The sequence below is a fragment of the Puntigrus tetrazona genome, chromosome 25 (assembly GCF_018831695.1).
Source record: "Puntigrus tetrazona isolate hp1 chromosome 25, ASM1883169v1, whole genome shotgun sequence".
In the NCBI taxonomy this organism is placed as follows: domain Eukaryota; kingdom Metazoa; phylum Chordata; class Actinopteri; order Cypriniformes; family Cyprinidae; genus Puntigrus; species Puntigrus tetrazona.
The window spans coordinates 7,404,695-7,421,971 of record NC_056723.1 but is presented as its reverse complement, the minus strand read 5'-3'; positions in this window follow the sequence as shown (position 1 = coordinate 7,421,971).

Genomic DNA, 17,277 nt, shown 5'->3' with positions numbered 1-17,277 from the left:
CTACACAAAAACCAACAGAGGCCTCGTGTGAATGATCCATAGATTTTGTCCTTGATTTGAACTGTTTCAGAACTTGCATGTAGGGAGAAAAGATCTCAGGTTTTGAGTTAAAAGTCCAGTTATTATGTTGGTTTCAAATGAACTGTTTGTTTTTTAAATTACATAGATTTTTTACCATTACTACAATCTTAGCATTACAGCTTAAATGTGTATTTGGATGTGATTAATCTTAATTAATCACAGCCCTAATATTATATACAAAGTATTTTTTTATAAAATATTTTTTTACTAAATAATTTAATATTTTTTGTGTTTTACCTTTCACACATTTCTGTTTTTGAAATTTTTGGTGTTTTATAATTGCGCTTTGTAATAAATTCATTGTTAAGTTTGTTTTTTTCTTTTTCCAGCTGAAATATAAATCTTCTATCGATAATATTGCTTTCTCCGTGAAAAAAAATCTCGTCTGAATCGGAAGAGAAATGCATCAAGCACCGCTTAAAAGCAAGAACATTCTAAACCTGAACTTTTCACTTAAGCAAGCATTTTGATGAATAATGGACTCTCACTATGACCATAAACAGGATGCATTAATGATGTATTTGTTTCTTAAAAACATCTTTTCTTCACTAAGTGTTAATTAATGGACTGCAATCTTCTGGATTATTTTGGAGTATTGTGATGTTTTTATCAGCTGTTTGGATCAGCTGTTTCTCCAAACCTGTGCTGTTTGGCATTTATACTCTTAGGTTAACAAATTATTTATTTAAATACCACTGTGACAACCTACTCCACAACACACGATTTATAATGTTTTAACTCTCACAGCATATAACTATACATCACTGACTTTTTATTGGCCCACTATGCTTATGCATTTATTAACGATTTATTTTTTCTACATTTTTTCTGCTATTGTACTATTAAAAAACTGACTTCTGCCCTAATTATTTTTCGTAAAAAGCAAAAAAAAAAAAACCGTGATTTCTTGTTTTATAAAACAAAAGCTGGCTCGCCTGCATTCTGTTCAGCGCGCTAATAAAAACACACTACCACACTTTCTCATGAACCGCGGAATCAAGGTGTGGGAAGAAAACACACGCGAGCCAGCCACAGGTGCGAGGTGTGAGAAAAGGCCGAGCTGTCAGCCCGCGTTTTCCACTGTTTGCTCACGGAGCTGATGTGTTGTGACGGGCTGTGATTGACACTGGGAGGTGTGACTGGCGCGAGTCCGTTTTCTGGGCGGAAGAGGACGGGTTTACATCCGTGTAATTGCTGACTCCTCTCGACGGAGCGCGGGAAAATGAGGCGGAGACAGGTAGCGCGCTAACACTCCTCCTCGCGTCAAGCACGGGCTCGCGTGTAATTGCGCTGTCATTTTCTGTACTTCAGGACGAGTCGGGGTTGCTGTTAAATGAAGCACGGGGAAACGGGAATGTTCCCACCCGCACAGTTCGACATCCATGTTCGGTGAGAGAAGGGCGAAGCGCTCCAGTGAGGCGTGATTAAAAACACACATCCACGCACTTACTCGACCTTTTTTTCTTAAAAACAGAAGGTGCTGATGAAACGGACGATTTTAGTAGTAATTAAACAAAAATACAAAAAAAAAAACGAAAGAGGCCTAGTGTACTGAACACTTGACGTCTCGAATATGGCTTGTATTATTTTTATTAAAAGTGTTTGTTTTGTCATGTACAAATATTTAATTTGATCCAAGATCCAGATACCCATAAACCAATGGGCTCCCCAGCCGGCATTTCAGCGTTGAATCAACGTTACGTACCAGGGTTGAACCAACATTGAATAACCTTTCGATTTTGCAAATGGGATCAACGTTGATATGACGTCGCTTCAACGTTGAAATCACAACGTCTTACCTACAGCATTGGCGAATGAAGGTGGTTCTGTAGACGTCGGATTACCGTCGAATAACCTTTCCGATTTTGCAAATTGGATCCACGTTGACGCTGTGACATGGTTTCACTGTTAATATCACAACATTGTTTAACCTTTGAAATAGTGACGTTGTTTCACCGTCTTACCTTCAGCATTGGTGAATTAAGTTGTTGATTTTGCAAATTGATTCAACGTTGATACGCGACGTTTCACCAACGTTCTTTCAACACTGTAAATACACATACATTTAGATCAACACTGTACACACAAAATTAAAAAATCTAAAGACCGGCAGCAATGGCTTTACAATCATCTTCAATAAACGACTTGCTCAATTAAAAAAAAAATTATTTTGGAAACATGTATAAAATACATTTTTAAATCATTTTAAAACTGTTTTTTAGACTGGTTTTCAGTGTTTGTGCATAGATGTATTAAAAACCCTGTAGAACTGGCAACAATATGTTTACAATCAACTTCAATAAACTACCAGATGCTGAAAATTGAAACGCAGCAGTTTTGTTTTTGTCGACAGCCAGAGGCAGCACTAAATTAGACAGGAACTTTGCCTTGAAATGCATTTAATATTTTTTGTATAAATATTTCTTTTAAATAAATATTATAACCGACAGCCTTGTGCATATAGTGAGGTTGTGCTTCGGGTGATTCTTAAAAGTGTCCCAGTCCTTTTTTGATGACATATTTTCATTTGAAGCTCAATAACTGTGGGTTTGGGAGGTTAAAGAGCACAATTCATTAAACATTATTCATGTATTCAGATGAGATTTTACACTGTTTTATTTAGAATTTTTATTTTATTAAACAAGGTAAAATCAAAATGAGAGTATGTTATCTTTGAGAAGACTGTATGATTAAAATAACACTCAACGCATGGCATTCGCATCAGAAAATTATGAAAAATCTCTAAAAGGCAGACATTAACACTAACAACACATGACAACATCAGACGAGCATAACTTTAGCATCTGTGATAAAGCAATACAAAAATGCACACACGCAGAGGTATTTATCTTCTGCAACTTAACGTTAACATTGCGTGTCATTTACACATTTGTAAACTCTGGTAACATTAAACTTTAATATTTTTGAAAGGTAATAAAGATAGTGATTTTCTCACCTGATTCTGCCGTGTTTGCGAGACCTCACAGATCACACCTGACCTTTTCGGTGTTCACATCTCAGGTTTTGTTTTTCGTTAACATGTCACGACTCAAATTCGCTCAAAATTAACATTTTACAGGTAGATATAAAATAATTTGGGGCCGACCAAGCAATCTCAACGTGCAGCAGCTGCAATCAGATGCCCATTTAGATAATAAAAACGGTCAGATTTTCCAATTTATAATTTAGCATTAAGTTCATCATACAGATCTTGTAAAATTTACAAATTGTATACTATATTATAAATTGTTAACCTTTTTCAACCATTTAGCATAAAAAATGATCAATGTTGTTTCAATGTTGAAACAAGAACTAATTTTTCAACCATATTTCAATGTTGAAGATCAGTCATGTGCCGGCAGATTTTTAACCATTCAGCATTAAATGATGTTATCAACGTTGTTTCAACGTTAAAACAACAATTGACCTATTTCAACCTTATTTCAACGTTGAAGGTCAGTCATAGCCTATGAAATGGGTCATGGGGGGCCAGCGAAATGCTAGCCTACTAGTAATCTCTGTAACTCTTCCTTACCCCGCCGACAGAAAAAGTTAATGATGGCGGACTGTGATTACACACACATTTCTACAATGGTGTGTACTTTATGTTCTGTTGCAGCATCGACAGGAGATTACCAGTAAATTTAACAAATAATTTCAATGAAGCGGCAGGAAAATGACAAAAAAGTACAAAAAAATTGAATGAAACGCTCCAATAATGTTTTTTACAACTTCCAAAAAAAAAAAGTTCAGTGTATATGAGTGGTAAGTAATGTATAAGTCCTGTTTTGCATGGGACAGGTTGGGCAAAAGCTGTTTAGGTATTTGCAGGAGTGTGTGTGTGTGTGTGTGTGTGTGTGTGTGTGTGTGTGTGTGGTGGGTGGGTTTCTTGTTTGAGCGGAGCCTTGTCTCTGAGCTCTGACAGGCTGACTGGCACAGCTAATGGACTGATCATAATGCCTGTCTGAGGGCACTGTCTGTCACATGACACCAATGCCAAGTCATTAGATACAGCCTTGAGGCCATCAATAACGGATAATGCATTTTAAATTCTTGTTGAGGCATATGCACTGTAGATAATTAAATAAATGAAAAATATATGGGGCTTGTCTTTCAATTCCCAATTAGCGTTTAATGCTGTTTTAACACCGATGTTCACATCTGATCGATGTGGTTTGCTTTGAACTATAGGCGAGCAATAAACTTATGTAAGTAAAACACAATATGCTGAATTCTAAAGCCACATTTTGCAATGTCTATTCAGTTATCATTAACAGATTATCAGTATCCGCCAGAATTATAATAACGCGCACACCTGCATTTTTTTCAGGCCACTAAAAGAGCACTTCTGAAAAGCATTGAGGCTTAAAAAAATAAAAGCTTTAGCATCATATCATTTGAAGCTTTTAAAAGAAACTGCCCTTTAAGGGAATGGTCACACTGGTCATTCAGAAACAATGTGTTATTACAGGGCTGTCCGCAGAGAGATGCATCAGGAATGGTTACACATACACGGCTTAACTCCCTACTGCGTTGTTGATCATCTGCTCATGTGATGTTAAAATGTGGTAAGATGTGTTCATGCGAAATGTCTTGAACAAACTAGCACAGGAAAGGTCAGTAGGGCGGATGCCAGGAGCCCCTGTAAGAAGACCAATATTGAATCAGAAGGAAATAATCAGTTGATAAGTGGCAGAGCCGTGCTAAGGTGAATTTTAATTATGGCTAAATTGTGAAATTATTCCCACATGCTCTCAGCATCTGTTCCCTTCAGGAGCACTGATTTATGGTTTCTATCAGCCCAAGCAACCTGCTCTCCACTGCCTGCGATACACATATGCATGCTAGGAGTGAGATGACCATTCAGTGCAGGCAGTGGGCCAATCTCCTTAAGGCTCATCTGTTAAGCATTGCTTATATTTCCTAAATAAAGTGTTGCAGAGAGGTCTGTTGATTGGAAAGGCAATATACTATACTGGTTATGCAGCTGAACCTGACACGAACGCTGTAAATCGAACTATTATTTCCAAAAGAAATCCTCAGTAGCGTCATATGTTCATCACTGTATATTGCTGGTGGAGATACAATAAAAATGTGCAGAATAGTTTTTGCTCATTTTGCGAGCCTTGGCGTTTGACTTTTCACACCACTTTCCCATCATTCGCTACTCAATTTTCAGGTCCTTTCTGCCGCAATCCCTCAGAGAGCTTCTCCAAACACCTTTTGTGAAGAATCCCCAGCAGCGTGCTTTAAAATTGAGCAGAAAATCCCCCTCCAACGCTGTTTCGCTGAACCCGGCTATGTGGCATGCTACATTCCTTCTGCAAGACTAGACTGTTTTTATTCTTGCGTGATGGTTTGATGGAATGTGATGCACACGGTTAGCTATTTCGCCGCTCTCGTGATATGTAATTCCCTCTTCCAACCTTATATGAATTTCAAACGATCATTGAAGGGTTTTCTATACCCTAATGCACAGGCAGTATTTGCTGTTACGAGGAGTGAAGAGCCTGTCAGAAAACAGGGATACTACAGCTGATGCTAGCCTGTCACTTGCATCTCCACTGGGCTTTGAGAGTTGGAATTAATTACAATAGAGACTCAACATTTTAGCCCTTCTCTGTTTGTTCATTTCTAATCACCACTGTGTGAGTGAAGCAGATTCTGTTGTATCGCAGGTGTTGATAATCAGGTAGAGCTGGTCGATATGGCTCAAATTTATATTACAATGTATATTTCTTAATGTTGGTTAATATGACATCGATGTCAACACTATAAAAAAAGCATCATGAAAACTGCCAGGAAAGGCCCACAACAGATTTATTAAAAATTTAAGTGCACCTCCTCCTATAAAATTATGTAATATTTCAGAAACAAAAATTAATAATGTTCACCTTTTATTTGTATTTAGCCTTTGTACAAAGACGAAATGTGAAATCACTGTCAAATAAATATCTCAGACTCACCTTAACATTAATATTTTTATTTCAAACTATAGGCTAACCTACACTACTAGTCACTACTGATTTCAATACAAAATTTCAACATTGCTACTCCACTCCCGATTCTTCAGAAATCCTTCTAATATTCTGATTGGCTAAAGTTCAGAAGAACAGCATTTATATGAAATATAAATCTTTTGTAACATTATAAATGTCTTTTTCGTCATCACTTTTGATCAATTTAAAGCATCCTTGCAAAGAATAAAATGAATAAATAAATAAATAATACAAGGGAAGAGTGTATAATGTAACAAAAGCTTTTTATTTCAGATAAATGCAGATTTTTAGGATCTTTTTAGGATCAAGGAATTACAAAAAAATACTTAACCGTTTTAAATATTGATAATGAGCAAATCATTGTATTAGAAGCATTTTTAAGGATCACGTAACTGAGGACTGGAGCAATGATGCTGAAAATTTAGCTTTAATGACAGGAATAAATTATTTTAAAATGTATTTGAATAGAAAGCAGTTATTTTAATAGTATAAAATAAAAAGTTTTGACTGTTTTTGCTGTACTCTGTACTATGAAGTAAATGCAGTCTTGGTGAGCAGAAGAGAATTCTTAAATTGAAAATCTTACAGTTCAAAAACTTTCGACTGGTAGTGTTTATTCTTATAGATTGAAACAAATGCGCTTTAGCCAGGATAAAGAGTATGAAACACGCTCTGAGTTGCTAAACAACAACAACAATAACAAAAGATCAAGACTGGCTTATTGAAAATGAAAACGTATTCTCTGCCAGCAGGAGGCGCTTTTAGAGAGGTAGAAACAGCAGTTTCCTCAGTAATGGCTGTAATCAAAGCATCTCCGCTCACGAATGCTATTTTATCACATAAAAAGAAAATGCCATTGAAACTTTTCCGAACACACTCTCTTCCCTTCAGGGATACGTTCATATAAGTTTTGATTTCGCATTGTGCAGTGTCTAACGAAGTCAAACACCACAAATAAATCTATGTATTAGAAGCACGGTAATATATATTGAAATATCAGAATTGTGTTTAAAAATCATATGACAGTTATTGAAAAAAAAATTACATTGTGATGCATGTTGATATTGAATTATTGTTCAGCCCTATAATCAATTAAAATTATAGTGTACTTTCTTTTTTTTCTGGTTTAGCACTGCAATGTAAAAACAAGCATCAGAGCTTCTAAGGGAATCATTTAAATGATCTTAGAACTGACTTCTGTTTTACACCTTCTGGCAAACAGCATGGAATGCCAGTGCACAACTTTACCACAAATGTTGTGAAAGTTTCAAATAACCATGACAATGTTAGCCTTCATCCACATTGTATCTATCTGGATGATCTCAGCAGGGTCCAATCAGATCTGCTCTCGTCTTGATAGGTATGTTTGTGTGATATGGCATACTGTAGTGACAGTCAATGCAGAAAAGAAGACAGGGTAGACAGATTCCACATGCTAACATGCTTGCCTCCCTCGCTATTTCTTCCCTGCAGGGTGGCAGGCTGTGTGGGCAGCCTGCTTCCTCTCGGTCCTGGCACCTGGAGTGTAAGTGGATGCCGCTGAGGGGAATGACGGGCTTCACCCGCTGGTGCCAGGTCTGCATAGCCACTGTAATGTGACTTGGCATGCAATAACGTGAAGTGACGGACAACCCGTCATTCCTCTTTGTGTCAAAAATGTCAGTCTAATCACGCTGAGATTAGTCTAAGATCTATGAATCATAGTGCAGCTTCCTAGAGGTTGTATCACAAAATGTACATACAAGGTGTAACATGCATGTTTCTCAATTTGAAGTGTTGTGAGAAAATCAATTAAAGTTTAATATACTGTAAAAATCATCTTTGGGCCTGTTTTTTTTTTTTTTTTTTACAACAGTACATTAGGTAAGACAATAAACACGTTTGCTTCTATTTGCTTTACTTTGAGGAAAGTAACGCTCAGCTCAGATGACCCATAGCTAAAAACATTCTTTTAACAATCCTGCCTGTTTTTTTAGAGAGACTTAATTAATAATACACGTTTAATTTTTAAACAGTGTTAAAAGCTAATTTCACCACGTTGTTCTGGTGAGGGCAGGCCCCAGTTGTGGTATGCAAAAGATCTCCTCTCTGACACCTCTGCAGTGATTGCTTTGAGCACAGGGGACCAGTCTGTCACTAACCTTTACTGTGGAGAACAACGCTGTAGCCAAGTGTGATTGTGGTTACCAGACCCACACTTGCGAGCACACGCACACTTCAGCACCTCTGAACCTCCTTTGACTGTCACTTGCTTTGGTCCTAAGTCTAATTCAATATTTTTTCCACTTTCTTTCTAGGCATACTTGGTTCCCAAGAAGACAAGTCAAAGGACTCTAGTTTTATTGGCACTTGGAAGTACAAAGAAAAGCCAAATTCTGTATTCTCATACCGACGCAGTAGCTTCACAGGACTGTTTCTGTCTCTACTGAATAATCCCATCTTGGCGGAATCAAACACAAAGCAACAAGTCACCGCGCAGCTCCCTGCTCGTACAGTAGTATGCATTATTTATGAGGCAGCCTGTGCTGTGTGCATCCAAAATCAAATAAGCCTTCTTGTATTACAGCACTGTTCTGTTAACCCTCCACCCACCCTGTCACCCACCCTATTGCCAGTCAGCGGCATGCGCGTTTGAGTGGATTTGTAAAGAGTAAAGGATATAAATATGTTGGGAAAAGACCCACACATCCCATGCAATTTGGGTCCCATTGGAGTTCAGGGAGCGTGTGATCGGCGGAGTGCCTCTGAATGTCCTCCTTTAGGGCCCATGCTGCTTGGAGGCTGGGCCCCAACATGTCTTTCCCCCCTTCTCTCTATCTACACAGCAAACCTCCTTCACTCTCAATTTAACCCGAAATCTGATGAACCCTCTCTGCCTTGTCTCCCCCACGCACGCACACACAGACACTAACACCGGATTTCATGGAAGAAAGAGTAGATACAGTTGCGAGTTGATCAATCAGCAGGCGTGAACTGAGGCAGAAAGGCATTAACAATTCACATCGTTCTCAGTCCACTCGCCCAAGCAGAAGATTCCGGCAGCATATCTAATGCACAGCTACCTCACTTTATATAAGGGCAGACATGACTCACAAGCTATTCTGTAAAAGTGTGCATTGATTTAGGGGGTGGGAAAGGATGAGGAACTCTCAATTGCCTTGCCACTATCCATATTAGCGTTGCACCTTATCCAGGCAATTAAAACATCGCTCCAGATCGCGGAAGTGCTCGTCTTCTTGGTTGTGACTGCCTCTTTTGAACAGTTTTTTCATAGGCCATGATGAAGTTGTCCCATTAAGGTGCAAACTCACTACGCCATGTAGAGACTTTATCGGCAGCCCCTTCAGGTGAGCGCTGTCAATTTAATGGGATCACTGGAGTGCAAAGCAGCTGTGAGATGTTTTGCTTAAAGTTCATCAGTGGTGCACTTGTCATTCTCCTCTGTACTGTACCGTGCTGGGCCAAATTCAGATAGGCATCGATATTTCGGAGAGGAAGGGTTTTTAAATCAGGCCCTGAGGGACAGAGCAAGCCTCACCAGCCAGGCAGAGTGTCCTACTATCGGAAGGACAGCTTTCATACATTGTTGGACCACCTAAAGGTGTGTGTGTGGGGTGCAGGGTCAAAGACATTGGATAATGGGTATGGTCCTCTTTAAACAACTTGTTCACAACAGATAGTAGCTGCATCTAGTAACGATCTGCATCTCATTTACAGCAGTATTTATGGCGTTAGACATACAGCCACTGCTTGTCAAAACTTGCAAATTAAATCTATGTGTGAGTGATGAGGGCTGCAAGTCTTCCGTAGAAAGAAACACACACCTCACTTTTTTGTTTGTTTGTTGTTTTCATTTTAACACCGACCAAAGCTGTTGTAGATGAGCTTGGCAGGGCGCTAACTTGGCGGAAACATGCTCACTTCACCCTATGGTTGGTTAGTGTGAAGCACCGTTGTTAAGCATCATGGTTCACTGTTACCTTTCGGGGAATCTACTCAATAACTTGTGAGGCTGACATAATCTTGCTTTTCACTCACATTTATTCATTACCTCTCTCTCTCTTCTCTCTTTCTCCACCTCTCTCTTTTCTTCCTCTCCACTCACCTTTCTTCCTCACCCACTCGGGGTTGACAGAAGGCCCCTTGTTCAGATGCACACCGGGCTTCACACAGTTTTTCATTCCCCAACAATGAAAGGAGCTTTCAGCAAGGCTGGTTCCAATTCATCTGTGATAAATGAGAAGATAAGGCAATCAGAGCACACCATGACACGGTGTGCAGCTAGTTAGGCACACTTCGAGCCCATTCAGGTGTGCCTGTGAGTCCTGACGTTGGGGGGGCCCTCTATATATACGTACACAGCCCTGATGGTGGCCAACACTCGGGCAGGAGCTGGATGTTGGTTCCTTGGTGTAGCTTCTGTCTGTTGACAGGTCAGATGATGCAACATTATATGGATCAGAATGCGTATGGGAATGAGAAGATGCTTTTACAACTCCTTGCTATTGGATGGACAATTGAGGAGGTCTGTGATTTCACTGGAGGCATCTGTGGAGGCCTCTGAAACGAGGGGTTCACAAAGGCCTTTGAAAAGGGTCTCTTGGGGCACAACAACCAGGAACACCTGAGACAGGTAAGTGGATGGTGTGGGCTGAGTGATGTTGCTACGGTTTTACTTTAGACAACCTTATTGAGGTATGTCAGTTTGAATGTGGTTCACTGGTATGACAGGTGTCATTTTCTTCTTTCTTTGCCTCCCTGCAATCTCACTCGCTTATTATTAACATTTTTCTCCCTGCACGCAAATAAAAGAAGCTAAATGAATTTCAAATTTGCAACCCAAAGGAATTCCTCAACTGTCTACTGGAATCCCTGTTCTTGAATGACATGTCCAAACTTTTATCATCCTTCTCACGTGCTGGGTAGGGCCAGGTTCACTTGGAGTTCAGAAGAAGGTGAACGTCATGTTAGACTGATCGAAAATTCTAAAATCTAAATGTTCTTCTGCTCAAAGTGAATTTGATTTCTATATAATTTTGATAATTTATTGTGTGGGTGTGGATCGCCAAGTTCTGAGAACATATTCAGATGGCAAAACTTTTTTGTTTCAGATCTGTTTTTGTTTATTTACTGGCGTAATGTTCATAAGTTTAGAAGGAAAGTTTTTACATTATTAACATGAAGTTAGTATGTTCTCTCCAATTAACATTAGCTGCCACTTATGTGTGAATTACCAAGAATATGTGTGAGTTCTTGTACAAGTGTGTGCGCGTTATGGGGGTGGTTGTAGAAAGACTGAACAGAATTGTGGGGGTTGCTTGTCAGTGTTTGGGGACAAACAGGCCTACAGCGTGGCGATGTGAAAGAACTGGGGTTTTCAGACTGAATGGCAGAGGCCAGCACTACCAGCTTTCCCAGTCTACGTAACTGTCAGTCAAATCATTAGAAAGTGAGAGTAATTCGATAAACTGAATAATATGTAATGCTTATTATAAAGAGTTAAATCCTTTTATTTTACAATTTAAATATTTCAGCCATTCTATATGTATAATGTAATTTTTCATATTTATGTCAATTTGTCTTTGTACTATTTAAGTAACGGCAACTAATCAAATTCTGTCTAATCTAAGTTCTATATAGTGTAGGTAAGAACATGCGCTAATATAAAAAAAACCCTGTACTTTATTTTAATGACGCAAAGCTTCACCTTCTCTGCACTAATTAGAAAGTTTTGAATGAACTCCTTCATTAAGTATCAAGGTGTGAGATTGACAGCAATAGTGCATCTTAAACTTCTGACAGCTTTAAGTGCCATAACCCATAGAAGTCTCCACCTTGATTAAATGAAGTGAAAATTGTATTCTCGTCTCGCTTGATATGAAAATGGAATTTGCTATCATGAAATATACACAGTTGTCACTTCTTAAAAAGGTGTCAGCAATTTGCTTCACTGGGTAAGGTGAATATTTGCCATGACAGGAGAAGAAGAAAAGGTTTGAGAGAGAAAGACGGGGAAAAAAAAGTGTGATGTCTGTGATCAATGAAAGACTTCATTGCCTTGCGCTTCGTTGCTTTTTAAATAAGAGACTATAGATCTCTAGAGTTTCCGAGGCATGTGGCGTCCATATTGCTGGTGGCATGACAAGACTGCCACCTAGAGACCGCTAACTATACCTGAGAAATTTGCCTTGGTGTGTGTGGTTGTGCATGTGTGTGTTTTTAGCGGAGACAGATGCACTCATTCCCACCTTTTTTTCACCCCTCTGTGGACAGGAGCACATTTGGATGATGCTCATTTTGATGCCACAACACATGGTGGTTTTATTTGAATTCCCAGTGTAAAAACAAAAAAAAAACTGCATGCTTTTCTCTTTGTGGTCAAATTATATGGTTTTAGCCAATTGTCTCCCAGTGGTTCAACCCAAAATATTCCTCTTTGACTTTGACAATGTTAAACTCGAAAATTCTGTTTGCTTGGTTAGAAGTAAATTACAGTTATTGAGCTTCGGAAGATTGAGTGAAATTTGTTTGCTGCTTTAATTCGGAAACAATGGCCATAATTTGCTCAAAATACAGCTTAGATCCTTTCATGTAGTTACTCAAAACTTACCCTAACATATTTTCAAAGTTGTTCTGTTTAGTACAATTTGGAAAGGTGTAGAAATAAATAGTCAAAATTGTTTTAGATGTGGAGTCTTTATAAAGATCCACATGGAATGTAAACCCGAAAATCAAGCCAAATTCTGCCGTTGATAGCAGGCAAGATGAAGTCCCCTCACAGGGATTCACAGACCTGTCAGGTGTGCCAAACTACTAATGAGCGAGACTGCGCATCAAGCCATCCATCTGCGGAGGGCCTGCTGAACACCCTCAACCCAGCTGCTCCCTTCTCATGACCCAGGTGAGTGAAGCAGGACCAGGGTGATGTGTGCTAGCCCCCGATCCCCAGGAAACCTGCTTCCCGCGCTGGGATCAAAGATCAGTTGGTTCAGGGAAGTAGTCTAGTGTGGTGCTTTGATGAAGAAGCAGGAGGGGATCTGGTTGTACTGAAGCTACTTTGTAGAGCAGGAGTTATGTGCAGGGAGCAGACTAGCCACAGGGATGCATGGACACTGGGGTGCTGGTGGGACTAGATGGAAGGGAGATGGGTGGCACAAAGTGTTTTTGTGCATACTGTGTTCTGTTTGTCCACGCGCTGACATCAGAATTAACAGAATGGCATTATTTTATTTAGATGTAATTAAAATTAAGATTTTATTTAACTCTGAATTAACATTCTGAAGTAGTTCCAATGCATATCATATCTTAATAAATAGAGCATTGGTATCAGAAAAGACTAGTTAATTACTTGAAATTGACTTACATTTATGACATTTAATATAATTTTATTTAAGCAAATATACAATTGTTTCTTAACAGAAGCAATGTATCATAATGTATTCTACAAAATCGTTTTTGTTAGTGCTCATCGGTTTCCATTCAATTCTACATTTTCTAACTTTATTAAGATTCCATTATGTGCCAGGTAGCGCATTCCTTTTGTCCTGTCTCTTTTCAGGAGATATTGTTAGCTTTAGCACAGATGTTCTTTGTGTAACCCTGGCCTGCCCTGTCATATCGATTCACCCTCTGCAACGTAGGTGCTATTACAACTGGGGTTCAATGGTGTATCTCCAGCAATACTGTGAAATGTCACTGAACACGAGGTTGACTGAGGAGCTGATTTTCATATGTCTAAAGAGATCAGAGCTGTTGCGCTTGGGAATATGGTTTAAGGCGGTTGAATGTTATTGGGGGCCTAGCACATATATGCTCGTCCCCACCTAGACAGGCAATCACAGTAGGTTTCCTTATTGTGAAAAACACCATCTAATGATGTATGGAAATTTCTGAATTTGTCTTGCACTGCATCAAAACGTCAAAACCATTCTGAGGGTGGGCTTTGTGTTTGAGATGTTAGTGGCTGTTGGGCTGAATTCTTGATTAGTGAGTAGAAATGGAAAACAATATGGGAAGAAAGGTCTGGTAAACAGAAGTCAGAATTTATTTTCAGAAATTATGAGGAAATATATTTGTATTTGGTATAATCTGTGTAGATGACTTTGACGTATCTGGGGCGTTTGTTTCTGTAAAAGCCCCAAAAGACAGAGAAGAAAGTTTACAGAATTTATGTGATTTATACATTTATACAGCCTTTTGTTGTCTGGAGTTATGAAGCCCTGCAGTAATGTCCAGTACGCCCACACACAATTCACAGACAATAACACTCCGCAACCTGAGATTGTCCAATTCCAACAGGCACCTGTCAGAATGCTACAGCCTTGTCGCCGTGTGGAAAATTCCTATTCGATTGCCCTCTCCCGAATCTGCTTATGTATGGAGAGTACCATGCATAGAATGTCAAGTTAAAACTTTTTCTGTCAGGCAAAGATTACTTTCTTTTGTCAACTGTTATCAAGAATATAATGGAAGCCCATTTCTTCCTCATCCAGAATAAAATTTAAAAAGGTAATTGTGAGATGGAGTTAACAATAAGGAATTAAGCGATAAGAAATGTAGCTGCAACTTCATTTCTTGTAATTTGCACCCTATCTCACTATATGACGTTTTCAATTCATTTTAAATTTATTTCACAATTACATTTTAGCAACTGCAGAAAACTAGAAGGTTGCTAGTAAGTTCAACAAAGTTTCAAAGAAACAAAAAAAGAATACACTGAACTGATCACTAAATTTTGACACAGGAAACTAGTACAGAATAGTTACATTAAAATTAAAGTGTAACTGTAACTTTTTGTGCAGATGAAGAGAAGTGATAAGATCCTAATTGTGAGATATAATTGTTAGAAATAATTACATTCGTTAATTATTTTAACATTTGCAGTATAAGGCTGCTATTTGGAAACTTGTATAGAAAGTAGCTTTCGTGAAAAATAATGAATAAATCACCTGCACCTTTTTGAGAACAACAACAAAATTCTACTGAATATGCCAGGAAATTAATTAGGTCCTCCAACACTGTTAAAAATCACTAGTGAACATATTTAATACAATAACGGAGAAGATATATTTTCCACCATGGTCTAGTACACCAGGATCTTTCTTTTAACATCCTGAACAATAGCCTGTTATTCACCTCCTTGGTGTCAGCAAGACATGTATAAAAAAGGCATAAAGCAGTTGTGGTGTGGGGTTTTAATTGAAGCTCCCGCGCACGATGAGCTGCTCTATAGGATCAATGTCAGGACCTGCAGAGGCTGGGGCATCGGAGCAGTGCTCCCTCACAGGCGCAGGACGGTTGGAGTGGTGACGAGCTTCTAATTGCACTCCACGGAGAGCGAACACCCCTGTGGACGAAAATGAAAGAGCGCCCAGCCTGGCTGCATCTCTATTGTGTGAAAATAAATACATACAGTCGCCGCCCAGGGTGTGAAATAACACACCAGCCGTCGGATTTCACTGGTCATTTCACCCCCAGCTGCATGGCCCAAAACAAAACGATATTGTCTTAAACGGTGAGAAGGTAGAGAGTATTGTGTTTTTTAAGTGGGTACCTTCCTACTGTTTACTATTCGGTTTATTCTCAGAAAGAGGAATTTGATTTGCTTATTATTGTTCTTCCACATTATTTTTCAATCACAAAACTTTACAGACTAGCAAATATTGTGGAATTCTAATGGAATTCTTAATGGATGTTCCATGTTGCCATTGTGCAATTTCAGTCCGATTTCACAGCAATTCACACGTTTTATAAGGTAAATAATTAGTACAAATTTGTATAAAATTCATATGATTTTTTGTTAAATAGTATGTATTTTAAGAGTTGCCAATTGTACAAATGACCTACCCATCAACGTATAAATCGTATGGGTGAGGTTGTACAAATTCTTACAAATTAGCCACCTTGTAAAATATGTAAAAAATTAGTTGTTATGTTTAAAAATTAGTTATTAGTTGCTATGTTAGCAATTCCAATTTTGACTGTGCTTTGCACTGTACGTGAGCTTTGTTACTTGGCGAAAAAATTATTTATTCTAGTGATGTCAAACGATTAATTGCAATTAATTGCATGCATTATAAAAGTTTTGGTTTACATAGTATATGCATGTGCATATTTATTATGTACATATAAATACACACCCTTGCATGAATACATTTAAGTAAAATGTTTAAATTAAATATACTGTATATTATCAACACTGTATGAGTGTGTATTTATATACAGATAACAATTATACACTCAAACTTTTAAGTGATTAAGTGTGATTAATTGTTTGATAGCACTAATTTATTAACTGTTTATAAGAAACCATTTATAACTGTCGATAATAAATTGAACCATGCTTTGAGATCAAGCCACTCAAGTCTATGCATTATAGTGATTTTTTTTTCCCAAAATTAGGGCTTTAAAGGAATAGTTCTTTCTTATGATTAAACTGCTATAAAACATGGTTTCTTTACTTTATGGCTTTAATAGATCCCTCCCTTCGTGAATCTGTTTCATACACTGGTCACTTCTATTGCAATTTCACTGAAATGGTAAGGAAAGTGTCAGAATGCCAGCCAAATGCCTTTCTTGTATCTATTTAATAGACAAGTAAAAATATGACATTTCAGATTGATCTGACCTTTTAGTGTCAGCAGAGGCATTTTCTGCCCTCGCAAACAACATCTCAGTCTGCTCTAAATAACTAGCTTGTCACCCAAACAGGAGTGTTAATGTGGGTCCTACGACAACTGCCTGATTTATTGTCCGATTCGCTCAAGACGACGACAACAAAAGGCTGATGTTTCTTTTTTTCCCCTTACACCCAATTTAGCAGCCACCCGTTTAAGTGGCATTGTCCTGAACAGCATGGCAAGCAAAGAGATGTGGGCCGTCTGCTTCTTGTCACTTCCTATTATTAAGAAGGCGCTCCGTGGCACCTGGGGGAATGCCAGTCTCCGCGGCTCCCATCAGAAATCTGCATAACGTTGCCTGATGGCTGTGGCCGTCCAAACGTCCAAACACAACCTGTCATGTCTCAATGTTACCCAGTATGCCATGAGCAGCACTGGGCCTGGGGATGCTTTCCAGCGCCCTAACACTCGATGTCTCCGTCAACCACACTAATATAGCTGTACAAATCAGAGAAGTCACCAGGCATATTTTTACTGCCAGGCCAAACACAACAGCCTCACGCTACTATCTCCAATCT